The sequence below is a fragment of the Pseudorca crassidens genome, chromosome 10 (assembly GCF_039906515.1).
Source record: "Pseudorca crassidens isolate mPseCra1 chromosome 10, mPseCra1.hap1, whole genome shotgun sequence".
NCBI lineage: Eukaryota > Metazoa > Chordata > Mammalia > Artiodactyla > Delphinidae > Pseudorca > Pseudorca crassidens.
In genome coordinates this window covers 15,093,493-15,113,177 of record NC_090305.1, presented here as the reverse complement: position 1 = coordinate 15,113,177, position 19,685 = coordinate 15,093,493, and the positions used below count along the sequence as shown (strand labels likewise).

At 39.6% G+C, this 19,685-nt stretch overlaps 1 long non-coding RNA gene across 1 annotated transcript in view; it reads left to right on the top strand.

The window, feature by feature from the left end:
- The window catches only part of LOC137232971 (uncharacterized), a 171,894-nt gene extending 153,631 nt beyond the window's left edge, over positions 1–18,263 (top strand). The window contains exon 4 of the long non-coding RNA XR_010947256.1: positions 18,212–18,263. This is a non-coding gene — a long non-coding RNA (uncharacterized lncRNA). The remainder of the gene's footprint in view (positions 1–18,211) is intronic.
- Positions 18,264–19,685: the final 1,422 nt, after the last annotated feature.

The window sequence follows — 19,685 nt, the reverse complement described above, 5'->3', positions numbered from 1 at the left end:
ATAGTTCCTTGTGCTATACAGTAGGTCCTTGTTGTTTATTTTATATATAATAGTGTGTACATGTTAATCCCAAACTCCTAATTTATCCGTCCCCCACCCTTTTCCCCTTTGGTAACCATAAGTTTGTTTTCTATGTCTGTGGGTCTATTTCTCTTTTGTACATAAGTTCATTTGTACCATGTTTTTCAGATTCCACATATAAGCGATATCATATAATATTTGTCCATGGACCAGTTTTTAAAATGAGAGTTAGTAAAGGTGCAAGTTATGAAAAGAGGTATTAGATATAAATGTGTTTTTGCCTAGGATTCCAGGCTACTTCTTTGCCAAAAGCCAGCAGAAAGCCAAGAAGAAAAGAATATAGCCTCAGCAGGGTGTTATAGTGGAAGGCAGAGGGCAAACATACACAGGATTACAGTGTCATGTAGGAAAAAAGTGTGAAAAATGCATGGTGGCGAGAGAAAAAGCTCTCGGTTTTTGAAATGTGTTACACATATATGTGTTTTTTTTCTTCTGCTCATTTCCCTCTACACTTTCAATATGAAATTCTTGATGCTATGAGAGACACTGTCTGCCACACAATGAGTTTTTGTGCGCCGGGGCAGCTGAGCGTTCTAGTTCTGGCTGGTTAATTGGTACCGAAAAGGAAATGCCTAGACTTGCCTATGAAAAATTTCCCAACTGTTCCTTTTGCAGCTGTTCTACCTGAGAGCAGGTTTATAAGCCAGCCAAGATCTGTCTGGTGTGGGGTGGCAGCAGTGGTAAGGAGGTCCACCAGTGAAGACCCCTTCAGAAAAGCATTCCACATCAGTGTTTCAGGAAATAAAATTTCCTATATTATTTTCTCCCTCTTCTGTTTCCATTAGTGTAACAGTGTGAGTTACTGAAAAATTAATTGGGGTCCTGTCCTTTTTATGGCCCTACAGTCTTCCACAAAAGGGATGAGAAGGTACGTTTTTCTCCCCTTTAAGCAAAAGTAACATAAGCAGTGCTACTCAGAGTGGTCCAAGGACCAGCAGCATCACCCGGGAGCTTGTTAGAAATGGACATTCTTGGGCCCAACCTCGGGTCACCTGAAGCAGAATCTCTCAGGTGGAGACCAGCGATCTGTGTTTTTTTTTTTTTTTTTTCTCTGCGTTATGCGGGCCTCTCACTGCTGTGGCCTCTCCCGTTGCGGAGCACAGGCCCCAGACACGCAGGCTCAGCGGCCATGGCACACGGGCCCAGCCGCTCTGCAGCATGTGGGATCCTCCCGGACCGGGGCACGAACCCGCGTCCCCTGCATCGGCAGGTGGACTCTCAACCACTGCGCCACCAGGGAAGCCCCCTGTGTTTTGTTGGATCTTATATGTGTTCTGTTTTATTTGTTTATTTAAAATTTTTATTTTATATTTCAGGTGTACAGCAAAGTGATTCAGTTATACATATACATGTATCTGTTCTTTTTCAGATTCTTTTCCCATTTAGGTTATTAAATTCTCCAGGGAGTTTTATGAACTCTAAAGTGTGAGAAGGAGTACAGGAGGGAGGAGATCACCTTTGTGTTCAGAGCCCATCCACGTGTATTTTGCTGGATTGTCCCAAAGAGATGAAGGTAGTTGGCAAATGACACCCATTTCTAAGGAATGCCCATTAGGTGGCAGAACCTCTGAGGAGAGGCCCTGGGGACACCTGAATACAGATCACCGAATGTGTGGCCTTGAGAGTGGCAGTGAAGATCCTGGCTGCTGACTTTAGCTTGAAAAGTATGGACACTGCCACCTGAGCCATCCAACCAACTATTTGTGTGCCAGGTGATCGTGGGCAACGAGCATCTCTTGGGGAGGCTACTGAAACTGGCAAGCCAGAGCTCCCCCCGTCCAGGGTTCTCAGACTGTGTCAGCCCAGAGTTCTCAGATAATCTCAGGAAAGTAAGGGCAGGTCCCCATAATATGCCTCAGATGGGATTTTCTTCCAATTTAGGCTTGTAGGGAGCAAAACAATTCAGTTCCATTCCAAAAACAAATAAAATATACACTTGAGTGTATCATAAAAACCGCTCATAAATGTAACAGTGGGAAGAAATAGTATTCAAGAAGGCATGTCAAAGATGAGAATGTCTTTTTCCCCCCTGTTCATAATAACAGTGGAGAATTCTTATATCTGATATCCTCTGAGAACTGCTCTGTAGGAGGTTTTTAGCAAATTCTTTCTGGTTAACTAGCTGGCAAAAGGGAAAACATATATTCCCTTTATTTGTCTCTGTATGAAAATTGTTTTTAAAAGCACTTGTAGAGAATAAGAGGAAATGGAAATGCCATGACTGGTTGGTTTAAGGTTGACCTGCAGAAACGTTAAGGTTGCAGTAGAAAAAGGGCAGGACTGAGAGGCCTGGACTTGACTCCCAGCTATACGACCTTAGACTAGGTGACTTTATTTTTCTGTGGCTGGGTTTCACCATCATCTTCTAAGGATTCATTTCATCAGAGCTTGATATAGCTCACTCTTTCTCCTGATAGAAGTTTCTGCTTTGAGATCACCCGCTGAGAATGGCCTTCCTTGACCTCCATATTTAAAATGTGCCCCTCTCCCCTCCCAGTGCCATTCTATCCCCTTGTTCTATTTAGTTTCTTCTTGGCATTTACCTGAAATTGTGTTATACGTTTATACACTTGCTTGCTTATAGCCTGTTTTCCCCAGAAAGTAAGCTCAATGAGGACAGGAATGTTATGCATCTTGTTCATCCTTCTACCTCCTTGAGTAGAAGATTGCTGTAGGCAACAGTAGGCACTCACATATATTTATTGGATGAATGAATAAGTGATCTGTAATACGGTTACATAGTATAGACCTTCTGGTACTTTTGTGATAATTAGATAACCTAATCCAGGTGGACGCACATGCACATGCATGTCATCGTGGAGGTTACCTAGTAATGTGGTTGAGAACTTGGGCTTTGGGGTCAGAGAGATTGGGGTTTGATACCTGGTTCTGTGGTTGACCAGTAATAGTAACCTGGGGCAGGTTATGCTACCTCTGTTGGCCTGTTTTTGCCTATAAAATGGACTAATAATACCTGCAATATGGGCTTGATATGAAAATTAATAAAATAATGTAGGCTTAGCAAAGTGCACAGTATTTATGAAATAGTAGAGTGAATGAATGAAGTTCATGAAAGTACTTTGGAAAAGGCATAAATCTACAGCAATATAAAATGTGACTATTCATATAACTAATAATAATAAGCACCAAAGTGCCTCCTCTTGAGGTCCTAACACCTATTTCCTACAGGCAGAGAAACATACCCAGCAAAATATGTAAGAATTGCCCACATCATGTGCTGTGAAACACTGAAGGGACACAACCTTTCCCAACTCCATTGTCCTGTGACAACATTTATTATACCCCATCTCACATGGAGGAAGAGAAACAAACCCAAACTCTGGAATGCATGTCAGGTGACCTCTATTCTGGTTCTAGGTCTGTCACTAATACGATTTGTAATTCTTGGCAAGTAGTAACCTCTGGATCCCAGGTTTTTCGTCTTCAGAATAATGATAGAGGGATAGATGATCACGATGGCTTTTTTCAGTTGTAAATATTCCATTAACTTTCTTTCTTTCTTTCTTTTTAAAATTTTTTAAGTTTATTTGGCTGCGCTGGGTCTTAGTTGTAGTACGTGGGATCTTCGCTGTGACATGCGGGATCTTTTAGTTGTGGCGTACAGGATCTAATTCCCTGACTAGGGATTGAACCCGGGCCTCCTGCATTGAGAGCACGGAGTCTTAACCACGGGACCACCAGGGAAGTCCCTCCATTAACTTACTTTCTTATAGCTTATTTATAAGGGCCTTTTATTTTGATTTCCTGAGCCCCCTTCTAACCACATCATGGACAGTCCAGGTGATCCTGAAACATCAGCCTAGCACCTCCTCTAAAAACTCTAGCACGTCACAGATCTTCATTCCTGATGCCGTAACTTTTATTAAGATGCCTTATTGAAATTGGAGGTTGTAAATATTTAAGATGCCATCATTCAGTTTCTAGTTTTATTAATATTGGGAGGACATTAAAATATTGATATTTGTTATGAGGAAAACGAGGGGGTATCAATTTTTCTTTTGGCTAAGTGAGGTTTAATTTTATTTTGTGAGAGAACTATTTCAAAAAAATAGTATTATTATAAAGGAATTGTGGGAAGTAGAAAGTCAGAGTGAGAGATGCTGCCCAAATGGGCTTAGAATCAACACTTCTGTTTGTTTCAAATGGTTCTGTACAACATAGGAGTGTGAATCAAATGAAATTAAAAGGGTGCATATAATGTGTTTTATAAAATAAATTTCTGAAAAGGAGAAACTTTAAAGGGACCTCAAGCTGCCCATCTGCCTGACTCTTCTCAATTCGGAACACAGAGAGCTCGGCACAAAAGACCTAGCTGACCAGCAGCTCTTTCGTCAGTGGACAGAGAAATCCTATGGAAACCAAGTTCAGCTCAGGCTTCCGTGGTCTCTGGCCTTCCTAAGCTGCAAAGCTTCAGCTCCTGCTTTGGCTGGTGCCCTCCTCTGAGGGCACAAAGTTTACTCTTGAGCCTATAACAATACCAAGACCCTCCCTGGCTTTGAGCCACTTTCCTGAACTGATTTTTCCCCTCTTGTCCTCCAATTTGATAATTGTCTGGATCACACCAAATGGTACTTGATTGTTCCAGAACATAATCCTAATATACATACAAAATGATGCCCGATTTATGATTTATGTAACCCTTATCTTTCCACCTGCATCAAAATTTCTTACATTTTATTTTGTCTTCTCACTCACATCAAAAGTTATTATATTTTATTGTTACCCATCACCAGAATCTTGAGTTGATGATCATAAGAGATTATATATAGAGGAAACACTTCAAAAACTGGTTGATGAAGCAATTGTATCTGTACAGAACCAGCATAACATTCCCTGTCTCATGGTTACCCAACGTTAATGTGTTCTGATGAGCACCAAGGTGATAGAGGTCTTTCTTTAAAATGAGATAAGAGACTCAGTAGAGCATTTTAATGCAGCCTCATCTCACTCATCCTCAATTATTAGGGTTATGTTCACTACTGTTTTTAAAAATGTGCATGCAAATGGCATCATTAGTCCATAATTAATGCTTCTTGTCCCTGGGGGCTCTGCAGTGGCCTCTGGGTGATGTGAAGGACGCTGTCTGCGTTGGCTGCCCTGTGTTCTCACTGTGTGTTATTTACTGTGTGCAGTGAGCACAGGCATTACGTGGGCTTCTGTTCCTTGCCATGCTTCTGTGCTTCCTTACTGTGAGCAGGCAATAAAGTCAGATTTAAAGGAATCCTGCTCTTCCAAAGAGGTCAGAACAAGTGCTCAAAGAGCATTTTATATTTTTCTCCTGCACAGCAAGTGACTTGCGAAGTGCCTTCCTGTATAAAATTGAATCAGGGCTATTGTCCATTTGGGGGAAAAAAAGTGTCCAACCACAAACAAAGGCTCAAACTTGTTAGCATGTGATTTTGCATATGATTTGCATGTTAACGGCCTTGATGTCAAAACATACAGTCATCTACCTGTCCCTGTTCCTTCCCCTCTATTGTCAAGACGGGCTGATTAGTCTTATTAAAGTTAACTCTCAGGCTTCTCCCAGTCTCAACCCCAACAGAATGAAAAGCTGCTACAATGACACAAGATGTTGTAAATTGTTCTGATTCTGCTGCAAGATCTGTCATCGTGATGGTAAAAAGCTAAAGTGAGGAAGTCAGTTGTATGGATGAAATTTTCAATTTGTGAGATGGAAGATTGATTGTTGTTAACCTTATTCTCTAAGCCCAGAGAGCTTTTTTCTTCTTCTCATTACCCTAAAACTGCAAAGAATGGCTATTTGGATGTTCTGTCACTTATCTCTTCCAAATGGTTTTAGTTTTAAACAAACAAATAAATAAATGAATCTATGATCTATGCATAAGAGCTGCTCATGTTTCTGTACAACTAAATATTTCAGATGTTTAGGAATAAAAATAAACTAAAGGAAACATAGCAAGTCGGAAATTCTAATGAGGAGCATATTTGTCTAAGGATGTCATCCTAGACATCATTTTGATGGGGAGAATGAAGGTTTGTTAGTGGAAGGCATTTTCCTCAAATTAGTAGCAGAGAGAGACACTGCATGTGGAAATACTTGCTAATAAGGGTGAGATGTTTGGTTTCAGAGTCCAATTAATTGAGAAGTGACTTGAGCTCTCTGGCGTACTTAGATTTGGTACATACAACTACACACATACACACACACTCCTCCGTGATAATTTAAAGAATCGCATTAGGGAAACTGACAATGTTTGTGTATTGCTAAGAGATTTAAAGTTATTGTTAAGATGATAGGTACTCTGCAAGGAATACAAAGAGATATAATGAAATCCCAACCTTCAATTCAACTATGATCTAGCTGGGAAGACAAATCAAACTCATATAAGAGTACAGCTAACATTTTACAGACCATAAATACATAAGATTCTGAGGAAGGAAGTTATGGTGTTAAAGTTCTTCGTGAGTCTTCAGGATATAGCAAAGACAATTATAATATTATTCATTTATCCATTTACTCAGCTAATATTTATTGAGGGCCTATGCATTAGGCACTATGCCAAGTGCTAGATACAAAGCAATGAGTGAGGCACAGTTCCTATTTCCTGATTCAATAATAACTAATAAAGATAATTAATTTGTATGGTATGGAAGGGTTTATGAAACTCTTTTTTTAGAGCTTTATTTTTTTAAACTTTTAAACAAAATTTGTTTATGTATCTATTTACTTATTTATTTATTTGGCTGTATCAGGTCTTAGCTGCGGCATGCGGGATCTTTGTTGCGGCATGAGAGATTTTTCGTTGCGGGGAGCAGATGAAACTCTTCTTGTATTTGATGTTTAATTACATAATCAATACAACCTTAAGATGATGGTATTTATTACCCCATTTTTTGATGAACATACTTTCAGAGAGGGAAATGAGTTTTCAAAGTCTCGCAGCAATAAGGTGGCTGAGGCTGGACTTGAACTTCTGATTTCAAGTATATCAGAGTAGAGCAATCTAATTGGAGCGAGGGTTTCATGTATAAGAGAAGTAGAAAAAGTATCTAAAGAGTTCGTTAAGGGTAAGGCTATGCAAACTCTTGAAGAGTAGGTTAAGAAATTTGGGAATGGGTACTATTACATTCTGAAGGGAGGAATCTTAGTAAAGAGAGCACTATATTAATGAAATTAATCCTGTGATGGTAGGCATAGTGAGCTCAAGACAGAGAAATTGTTGGCAACAGATCAGCCACTATCCCATCACAAGGTGACAACTCAGTTTATTCCAACACTGAATTGACCTTCAGGGCTAGAGGTTGACACAGAAGTGGGAAAAAAGGAACAAATATAAGAATGGTGTTGTTTTTTTCTTTTTTTGGGCATGTACTATAATGCTGTTTATTAAGAAAGTAATTATAGTTTATTAATATATTTATTATGATATATGCTTCTTGTTTTTTTTGTTTTCTTGCCTTTCAGTTTTATTTATTTATTTTTAAATTGAGGTATACTTGACATAACATTATATCAGTTTCAAGTGTAAAACATAATGATTCGATATTTGTATATATTATGAAATGATCATCACAATAAGTCTAGTTAACCTCCATTACCATACCTAGTTACAAATTATTTTTTCTTATGATAAGAACTTATAAGATCTACTCTGTTAGCAACTTTCAACATGCATTACAGCATTATTAACTATACTTGCCATAATATACATTACATTTCCATGACTTATTTATTTTATAGCTGGAATTTAGTAACTTTTGACCATCTTTCCCCACCCCATCCCCAACTCCCACCTCTGGCAACCACCAATCTGTTCTCTGTATCTATGAGCTAGCTGTTTCATTTTGCTTTGTTTTTAGATTCCACATATAAGTGAGATCGTACAGTATTTGTCTTTTTCTCTAAGAATGCCTACTGAAAAATAATTGACAAGAGTGATAATTGCTTGGATGTGAGATTTGGGGAAAAGGAAAGGTTAAAGTTTGTGTTCAGATTTTGACCTTGAGAATTCGAGAGTGCGTAGTAGTCCTACCACAAAAAAGAAGTACAGAGCAATTGGGAGGAATTTTATTTCAGGGGGAGATGATAGGCGTAGTTTGGGGTGTTGAGAAGGAAATGATATTGTAATATTCAGTAGGTAACACACAGTTGTCAGTTGATGTTGAAGGCCTGGGTTCAGGACAGAGGGTTAGAGATGTGGCTTGGAGAGTTATTTTTCATACAGATCACCATTTCCACAGTGGAAACCTTGCTGTGAGATGATATCTGAAGGAAATACAGAGAGTGAAATGAGCAGAGAGGGCTGAGGACTGAATGTTGTCCAAACAACCGTGAGTTCTTGATGAATAATTATCCTCTTTCTGATCGATCCTCAATATTCCAGAGGTGCCAACTTTAGCCTATGTTATGTCTCTGTACACTTCAAGTAGCTAATGAATACGGTCCTGGACAGAGGAATCACCATAAGAAATATTTCTCCCAGGTCATCCTGGATTTTCTTTCTGGGCCAAGAGAGAGAAATGCTTATTTAAGAGCCAGGAGGTAGAATCATGACATGCCCTGATAATATTAGATAAGGTGGCTGTGGTATAATAAAAAAATAAATATTTGATCTTTGTCCTGGTTCCTGGCACAGAGCTCCTAAAACACTGCAGATCTCCTGAGTGACAACAGTGCTTTTCCTATGCTAATGAGATGACTGCTGGCAGGGACTCCTAGATACCTTCTGCATGGGGACTGGTCACCAGAACCAAGGCATGATTAGAAGGTTGGATATTTCAGTGCTTTCTCCTAACCCCCATCTCTGGAAGGAGAGGGAGCTGAAGATTGAAGTCAGTCATCAAAGGCCAACAATTTAATCAATTAAGCCTACATAATGAAAGCTCCACGAAAACTTCTAAACAAGAGTTTGGAGAGCTCTTGGGCTGGTGAACTCATCAGATTGCTAGGAGGATGGAGTGTCTGGAGAGGGCATGAAAGCCACGCATTGTCCATCCCCGCCTCATACCTTGCCAGGTGCATTTCTTCGTTTTGACCGTTCCTGAGTTGCATCCTTTATAATGAACCAGTATTCATTATAAAGCACTTTCCTGAATTCTATGAGTAATTCAAGTGAATTATCGAACCTGAGAGGGTGATGGTGGGAATCCTTGAATTTGTAGCCAGTCAAGAAGTGTGGGTAGCCTGGGTAACCCCTTGAGGCTGGTGTCGGAAGTGAGAGTAGTCTTGTAGGACTGAGCCCTTAACCTTTGGGGTCTGATAATAACTCCAGGTATTTAGTGCCAAAATTGAGTTGAATGTTGTACACCCAGTTGGTGTCAGAGAATCGGAGAATTGATGGGTGTTTTGCAAAGACACCACATATTTGGTGTCAGGAGAAAAAAAAAAATCTCTCTGTGGTCCTGGAGGGTGCTGAGCTTGATCAATAATATTAATCAGTTCTGGGAATTCACCATTCTCAGCAATCTGTCCTGACCAACAGAAGCATATATCTGACTCTTAGCTATGAAGGTCCCTTCCCATAGCCATACATCAACAGTGCTGCAGAGAATTCACATAGAAGATTGCCAATAATCTTGTAAAATAAGGTTCTTTTAAATTGCATGGTGGCAGAAGCCACTTCCGAGTATAAGGAATGAAACTATGATTGTGAAGATATGGTGACCAGGTGGGCAGATCACTTGCTTGAAAAGCATTGGCAGAAAGGAAAGGACCTAGATGGCCGAAACAATCTGCAGGCTTCCCTGACTCAGCTGACTGCTATTTGGGGATCCTCTGTAGGGAGTCCTCTAATCCCATCCCCAAAATGTGGTTGAAAGCGGTATTATAAGTTTGATTGCTATAAAATGAATTGATCCTGCATGGGAACTAAACTACAATGAGAGATTGTAGTAGCTATGGAGAAGACCAGGAAGGTGTGCCAAAGATGAAAAACAAAGAAATAGTTATAAGCATGTAAAATGGCAAACTTCAATTTCAACTCATAGGATTTGTATAGACTTGGGAAGGAGCACAGAGATTGTTCAACTAAACCTGTTCATTTTACATCTGGAAAGGTGAAGTAGCTTTTCTGGGTCTTGCGACTACTCAGTAGTAAAGCTGGGACTTTACTAGAGCTTTGGGACCTCACTCACATATCTTCTTTCCCCTCCTCCCACTGCCACTTCCTGATTTTGTACGTGGCCACTGTGCTTCTGGCCACCTGGATACCGCCTGTCTCCTCACAAACTTCCCACCTCTGTGCTTTTGATCGTGGTGTTTCCTATGCTCGTTCTACACTCTTCTCTTAACCCTCTGTGTTAAATCCTAACTTTCCTTTGAGATTTATTTAAATTTTATGTCTCCCATGAAGACTTCCTTGAATACGCGTCTTAACAGTTCTCTCCTTCTGGCTCTTCTAGCATATTGATTCATTCTTGTACTATTCTTTATGGACTGCTCTGAATGCCTGGCGAGATTACGAGTGCCATTGGAAGGACTATGCCTTACACGTATTTGCTCTCTCTGCGGGAGCTCTTGCATCTTTCCATGGGGTCTTTATTTCTATATCTTTTTCTTAATGATGGTAAGGGGTGTTTTTGGTCTAACTGCATTATTTTAGCACCAGCTAACTAGAGTGACCTCTTTCTTCCTTTTTAACTGGTCTTCCTGAGCCCTTGCCCACATGGATCCACGTTACCAAAAGCACAATACGTGTGGGTAATAGTAACAGGAAGTGAAGAGTCAATATCTTTAGCTTGGGTGAATTGAGGACTGGGGTTAATTTAAAGCCTAATTAATACAGACTTCCTCTAGACAGACACATAGACTTAAGTTAATAAACTTCTCATAACAGGCATTCCTGAAATGGAAAGGCTTTTCTCATGCAGAACATATTTTATTGACTCTTCTGTGGGTTGTATTAATACATTTCAGAGAGAATTAGATTAGAACTGAAAAATTCAGTGGGCTTGAGTCACAGGAGTGTGTCTGGATCCCGGAAACAACCTTTCATGGAGGAAGAAGTGCTACTAATCTTTTGTGGTTTTAGGAGCACAGGACAGACTCTTTACCCACCCATCTCCCTAAGCCCCCAGTACCATTTCTCACTTGATTATTAACATTAGAATTCATATTACAAAGTTTTAATAGTTTTAAAAGATCTAAAACTTTGCATAGAAAATCATAGAGGAAGCTTACATTAAATACCCCTATTAGAGGTAATGCAATGTATAGAGGTAATACATTGACTTAAATTTAAGCCACCTTAAGATAGAGGGTAGAAGAAGACAGAAAGGAGCTGTGTGACTTTGAAAGATGGTGGCGGGAGGAAAAAGCATTATATATTATTAAAAACACTGTATACAGGGGCTGGTGAAAGCTCCAAAGGAAACTTCATGCTCGTGACAACTTTGCCCTGCTTAGTGATACACACCAAGGATGAGGTAATAATTCTAGGTCTCCAGCTCTCAGTTCCAAAAAGTTTATTACATAAAGTAAATAAACATGATTCTCAGAAACTGACTCTCTGTAAAAGCTGGCCCAGTAAATTTGCAACCAGTTATTCCCAGGCTCTGAAAGTTTTTCCCCAATAGAACGTTCAGATCTTTAGACTGTAATCTGATTTTCAACCATGTGAGTGAAAACATATTTTCCTTTTCTTTGAGTTAATTTTTGAATTGCTTGACTAAGTCACTTACAAGGGAAGCAATAAATCAACTCCTAAAGATAGAAGTAGTAAAGGCTTCCTTTCTTATTTCCAGAGCCAATAAAGGAGTTACCTCCTTTTTAATCCAAAGACAATGTACCTATCCAAGGACTCAAAAGGTAAGAAAGGCATGCTAGTCTCACATCCCTTACTCCACATTAAATGGTCTCATTAAAATACTCCGCTAATGTGAGCACTATTTCACAGTTCAGCCACCTCTGGATAGTATGAAGCAGCTGTGCAAAGGTCAGCTGCAGAAGAGCAATGTAAAAGAAACACACAATTCTTCCAGAGCTCCTGGAGTTCCAGCCATCTCTGTTCACAAAGTTCATGACATGAGCACAGGCTCAACTGATGACGCCTGTTTCTTCTAAACAGCTGTAAAGCTATGACCCATCTGAGAGTGAAATACAACATCTTACTGATTTGACAAGTAGGGTAACAAACACATATATGTTATCTGTAATATCTGCCTCACAGGACCATTTGGAGAAATGAGATAACAGATGTAGGGGGCTTCCCAGATGTCCTGGGATATCATATAAATGTAATCAATAGTAGCCTCTTTTATCACTATATATGAAAGAAAAACCTTATTCTCAAAGGCTGGCTTCGATTCTTCAATGAAATGTTCAACTTCTGTTTCCTTTATTTCCCCTCCTTCTTGCCAGTAGTCTTCTTAGGCATTTTGAATTGCGGTTGCATCATCTTTTTAAAAAAATTATAGCCTTTCCCTGCCTGGGTTCTGTGCATTTTTTCTGCACCCTGGCAAAGAACTGCCTTGAGGAGCGTAGCCTTGGGGCTTCCTCCCCTTCTCCGCCTCGTGCCAGACACGTTTGGGGGAGCTCCCTCTTTCAACCTGCCCAACGGAGCCTTGCGCAACAGAAATTTTGTCCGTCCAACTCCACATTCTTCTTCAGTAGTTGACTGTGACTGGGAAAATCGGCATACAAAGCATTTTGCATTCTCTGGATGTACCACACAGTAATTCTGCTGTCTGAAAACTCTGTAATGTCAATAATTGATGCACTTGAGAAGTGGTAATTAAATTAGTTAATTATGCTGGTAAAATTACATGCAATTATGTGACTGCAGGGTATGTTTAGTAAATTAGGCTTTCCCATACTCACTACATATTGTGGTGCCAATTTTGTTCCTTGATGATTAGGTAGCTTTTGATACTTCTTAATTGATTTAATACCTGGATCTTCATTAGCCCTTGATTGCTATGCTATGTATGTCTGACATTTTTCCTCTCTGATATTTTACTGAGATTGTATATCAGGGGAGAATATACATACATACTTGGGGATGATATATACGTATACGTGAATATATACACACGTTTTTCATTTCAAATATTTAGATGTTGAAATATCACCTCCTCTACTGCCCTCCCACCTTCTGGGAGATAGCTAATCTTATAATGTTGACTCAAATAAAATCCTAGAATTTAACTCTTCTTGGACACTCTAAAAAAAAATGAAAGAAAAAATCATGTTTCATTATTTTGCTTCTGAAATATCAATACAAATAATACTGGGCAGTAACAGAAAGAATCAAACACCGGAAATATTAGGAAAGTTAATCATTTTACCTCTTGACCACGTTTAAATAAGATCCTTTATCTATGAGGAGTTACCTAAAAGGTTATAAATAAGGGAAACTACAAAGTTGTCATTTGACCCGTAGAAGTTTATAGTCTGTTATGGGCTTCTCATATACATTAGTAAGTCTCCACGGTGCCAGGAGCATAGTGGAAGAAACCATTAGTACTGTGGATGGAGCTTATGGGGGGAGTTTCTTGGTTCAAGATTTCGATTGGCTGAGAGCTGGAAGGAAGCCAGGGAATTGCTTGGTCGACTCCCTTATGTACTAGATGAAGAAATGAAGGTCTTCATTTGCCACCATATGCCTGGTGGATATTCTCAGAGTAAAGCAGGGACAAGGTTGGGTCTGGAATTCAGGTTCTGTTCTTCTGGCCAGTGGTAATGTATTATCCAGTATTGCCACTTTTTCCCATTTTGTCCATTTCTTTTCTGTCACTCACTCTAAGCCTTCGAGTTGCTTTTGCTCAGACAGGGACGAGGCACATTTTCAAAACAGCTCCTTCTTTTACTATAAACTGAGTGTCACGAGGCACCTTGAGTTATTTGGAAGAAAACATATCAATGGTAATGATCTATAAAGAAGAATTAGAAATTTAGTCTGTTTTGTTTGCTCGTTTCTTGAGGACTCAGTGCAGTTGTCAGCATCTGCAGCTTTCCCCATATCCTATATCCCACCCATAATGTAACCAAGGAGGCATCCTAACGAGGAGGACGTTTCTAGAAAGGAAGACAGTCTTAGTAGTGCTGGAAGGAATGGGCAAGGTTGCTCACCATTTGGGGCTTCTGTCCTCCCTCAGAAGCCAGAGAGGTGGACAAACAGACCCCCATAGAGCCTTTGTTGGTGCTAAGATTCCATGATCATCTAGAAAACTTCATCTCTGAAATGAATGAGCAAAGACTAATTATATTTCTTGTAGTTTTTTCTTATTTTTCTTGGGTTTTTTTTGATCCTTCCGTAGATGAAAAAGAATACCAGAGATAAATGATAATAATTTTCATTTATACAATGCTGTATACTTTATCTCTGTGGATTCTTATATCCACTCTGGTGGATTCTTATATCCACTTATATCCACTCTGGTGACAGAGAACAAGAATTAGTCCCATTTCGTAGATTCTTTTTAATCTAACCCAGAAATTTTTGCCAGATTTGAGTAATGAATAGATGTGTAGAATCATCCAACCTGTTAAATAATGACAAGTGATGATCTAATTCTTCTTATGCTTTATGAACTCAAACTTTTAATGAAACGTGCTTTGGGGCTCTTCCAGGAAGCTTTCCCTACTTCTTTCCAGGCTGGAGTAAGTACTCTCGTAATACCTGTGTGTGTCCCCATCACTGAATTTCTGTTTTATTTTATGTTTGTCTGGTCACATATACACATATGACCTAGATGGTGAAATTCTTGACCTGAGGTATTCTGGATGACCTGCTTTCTGCGTATTAACCTTAAGCCCAATGCCTGACCCAGAGTTATTGAATGAATGAATGAGTGGAAATCAAGCCTAGGAAATCAACATCCTTTTCATCATCATCAGGTGACTTACCTCTGCACTTTCTCCCTAACAGGTGCAAATACCTACTGTTAAGGACTAACGTGTTTTTGTTGTACTTATTACCACATGCTCTAGATATTTGAATGCATTCTCTATTTTTTAAAAAAACCCGCTAATACCTAACGGAATGTAAACTGAAAATGCTCTTGGTCATTAGGTTGAAGGTTTTTATTTTATTAACTTAAAATTGTGACACTTACTCTTCTGGTTGCCAAAGGATATATGTTCTTTAATGTAATGATAAAACGTTATAGTCACGCATAAGCATTAGTTTAAAACACCAGATGTATTTAAATATCTTTCTTTGTGTCTTATGAGAATAACTTAAATGTACATATTTTAATACTTTCCATTTAAATTGATGTGAACACAGGTGGAACACAAGCAAAACAAAGCAATATTTGCTAAATCTCACAGATAGTGTAAGGACTGGGAAAAAGAGGGAGGTATCTTGGGGAATAGAAGAGAATCCTGGGGAATTAGAGGAGGCACTAGGAGAGTATTGATGGAAACCCTGCTGCTTCCCATTAGCCCTGCCAGGAAGCAGGCAATAACACCACCTGTCTGTTTGGCAGCCACAGGTACCTACACATGGTTCATGTTTTTAGATGGAGAGACTGGATGGGAGACCCAACTAGTTTAATCAACAGGTGAGATAAAATGTCGCGAAGCAAAAATCACCATCAGCAGTGCTGTGTGGGGAGAAGGAGAGGCAATCAGGAATTCTCTCCAGGCACGCTTGTGAGTTTCATAAGGGCTTCTTGTCGAAACCATTTCTTGGCCTCCGGGCTTCTGCAAAGCCAGCAAGCTATCCTGTAAGCTGGCACGATGCCATTGTAACAGATGGCCAGCAGTGTAGGCAGCAGAGACCGTGGAGGAGCATGCATGAGAGTGCTGAGGGCGAGATCTCTAGGCATAAGCCTGGAGTCTGTCTGTCCGTTATTTAGTCCTGAGCTCCTGAGCAAAGTGGGGATAGGAAATACTTCTGTCTGGATCCTTGCCTATAACTCGCTTCAGGCAGCAATGCCAGCCTTACCTTATTTGTCTTTTAGTATTAGGTTTTCTGCTCTAACTCTGGTGTGTGCGGGTGTATGGGATATTGCAAGAGGGTGATGGAAAGGTTAGAGACATTCTAAATAAAACCATTAGTGTTTCCAGTTTGCTTGACCTCTCCAATTCATTCTGTGCATTCCTGCCAAATTCATCTCAAGGCACAGCTTGGATCATATTCCTTCTTCCCCCAAACTCTTTATGATAATGATGATGATGATGATTTTGATGATGATGATGATTTTGATATTGATGATGGTTTTGATGATGATGGTGGCAGGGGCACACTTACTCTGTGCATAAGTTTCTTACTCCATAGGCATCCAGGCTCAGAAACTAACTTCCTACCAAAGGTCACATAGGTATTAAGTGTCAGAGCTGAGATCTGTAACTATATGTGTGTGACCCTAGAGTAAGAACTTTTAACAACTATACTCGATATTTGCACATAAGCAAATTCATCTAAAGTTTCCCTTGGGACTTCCTTGGTGGTCCAGTGGTTAAGACTCTGCGCTTCCGCTGCAGGGGGCGCAGGTTTGATCCCTGGTCCGGGAACTAAGATCCTGCATGCCACGCAGCCCGGCCAAAAAAAAAAAAAACTTAAATAAGGGGTGGGGGGAGGATAAATTGGAAGATTGGTATTGACATATACACACTACTATATATAAAATAAATAACTAATAAGAACCTACTGTATAGCACAGGGAACTCTACTCAATACTCTGTAATGACCTACCTAAAAAAGAGTGGATATATGTATATGTATAACGGATTCACTTTGCTGTGCACCTGAAACTAATGCAACATTGTAAATCAACTATACTCCATTAAAAATTAAAAAAAGAAAATAAAGTTTCTCTTGAAATTTCTTGGTTGTCATCAACTTGTAATTTAATAAAATAAAAACTTCTAATTTAACTCAAAGTTTAGTTTAACTAAACGATTTTTCTCTTGTTTTTAGTTTTGAGATGTTTCTCTGTTATTTAAATTCTCAAGAGAGCATTTGTTCTGATAAACTAGATTCAAGTTAATGAGGACCAAGACAAACCATATGTCTTAACAAAAGTAATAGATTGACCCTCTATATCATGTAGAGTAGGTCAGCATAAAAGAAAGATTTCTTATCTATTTCAAGAAACTGCCATAGAGCCTGTTTTTTTTGGGTTTTTTTTTTTGTTTTTTTTTTGCGGTACGCGGGCCTCTCAGTGTTGTGGCCTCTCCCGTTGCGGAGCACAGCCTCCGCACGCGCAGGCTCAGTGGCCATGGCTCACGGGCCCAGCCGCTCCGCGGCATGTGGGATCCTCCCGGACCGGGGTACGAACCTGCGTCCAGGCAGATTCTCAACCACTGCGCCACCAGGGAAGCCCAAGCCTGTTTTTAATCAGGTGAAATTTCTATTTTCTATTGGCTTATCTGTGATTTTATGCCTGGGATCAAATAAGTATGAAGGAGCAAAGATCACTTGGTTTGTTTCTTCTAGAGGCTAATCGAGGCTTCAGCATTTATCTTTCCCATTCATGAAACTCTTTTTTTTAAAAAAGGTGCTAACAATACTATTTTTAACCTGAATCTCTTCTAGTAGTTTCTCTTTCCAGGTAAAGAAAGAAAATGTCTTCATACACTTGAAGAGAATTACTCTCTTTCTATCAGTTAGGTATTACCTAGGAACAAATAACCTCAGAATTCTTGGTGACACACAAAATAAGAGTTCATTCTCCCCGGTCTAAGAGTAGGCAGGAGTTTGGCTGATTGCAGCTGCTGTTAGAGGATATAGGCCCACATTATCTCTCATCCTCCAGCCTGGGCAAGTTCTTCTTTTGCTGAGTTCTCCAGCAATGGCAGAAGAACGCCCAGTCACTCAAACCTCTTTAGAAGCCTTTGGTCATATCACTCCCATTTACATTCCATTGGTGAAAGTATACCCCAGGATCAAACCCAAAATGAGGAATTCTGCCTCTTTTTTTTTTTTTTTTGGTGGTGGGGAGGAAATGCCGTTCACATGGTAAAGAGTGATGGTAAAGGGAAGGGTGAGGAACTGGGGCCATGAGTCCTCTTTCCGTCTATTCCTTATTGCATCCCCTTCTGTAATAACAGTAATGCTCTACACATCATGTACTGGGATGGTTATGCTCTTCTGTCAGACTTTGGTTACTATTTCCACAAAATGGCAAGGCTCAGCTTTCGTATCCACTCAAAGTCCATTGTTAATAATATGCTTTGGGTGTCCTTTTCCTCTTTCAGAGCCATCTGATAAAATCCTTTACCAGGAAGTACTTATCATCACAGAAATGGTACTCATCTCTCAGAACGGTAAGGCCCCTCTGCTCTAGTTCTCTGGAGTCTGAACACTGTATGTTCACCCAGCCACGTATAAAGCATGTTCTTTTGGCACAAAGAGTAACTTCCTGGTTAGAGTTGATCTGAAAATGTCTCCTCCTTTGGGCAGAAACATGAATGACATCATACTTCCTGTGAAATACATTTACATCTTCCCTGGCTGGCTGCATCATCTCACGGTTTTGCTTTGTCATCAACTTCATACCCACTCTCATTTGTGTTTGAATTCTTCTTTACTAAAGATCATAGGAGATGTTTTGGCACGGGGTGGGGGGGAATTTGAGCTTGTGTGTGTATGATTAAGCGAAATGTATTTATCTTATAATTAAGCAGAATATTGAACTTTTTCTATAATAACAGTGCTGTTCTCTGCTCCCTATGCCCATGAGTAAGTATGAAATAATTTGCGCTTATGTTAATTTTAGAGTGGATACACACACACTTTTATCACCACCACTTATGTTTCATCAAATGCATTTTTAAAATTCCAGATCTGAGGACCTGTGAGAAAAGTTATAATTTAAGATCTCTGCACACATCTTATTTTCATGTTAACCAGGCAGAACTGGCTGATTCAGATGTTTGGGAGCATGAGAGCACTTAATCTGTTACCACTGCTTTGCATCATATCATGTTCTAGACTTCTTAGGAGCAATCTTTACTTATTTTTGGAGCTCACAGATTGCATTTGAACGAGTCAGGAATATTTTCCAGCTTATTTTAGTGAACTTACTCATATGTTCCCCAAATGGAGAAAAAATACACTATTTTCCAAAGAGGGGCTGTTAGTGCCATTCTAGTGCTAGACTGTTATTTTATCTGATCACCCCAAGGATTACACACTTGTTTGGTTTTGTACATGCCTGTGAAGGTGTGCATGTGCCCAAACAGCACATTTCTATTGGTTAGAAAAATCAAGGAGAAGTCTCCCTGAAATCTTGTATTTTAACTCCCCACACCCAAATACTTTGTGTTCTTAGATAATCCTTCTTCTGCAAGACCTTTAGTAAACCTATAAGCATTAGTTCACGTTTAAGAGCTACCTGGGGTGATAAGTATGCACATTTGACTCAAAGCTTCCACTCCCAGTGATGAGGGATTAGTTGCCTGGTTATTTGCAGTTATTTTTGCAGCACCTGTGGATTCCAGGATGGGTAGTTTGTTTCATCAGGAGCATGTGTCATACATTTTTATTAACTCACTGAACAGAGGTGTTTCCTGATTAGCTATTTGATTAGCATAGTGACCAAAATTAAAACAGAATAAACAAGCCTTGCTATAGTTACTTTCTCTTTGCATATCCATTTGCATTGTCATAGCCATGGACACGTTCAAAGTAGAGCTCCATGGTTGGCCACCATCTCATTTTAATTTAGTA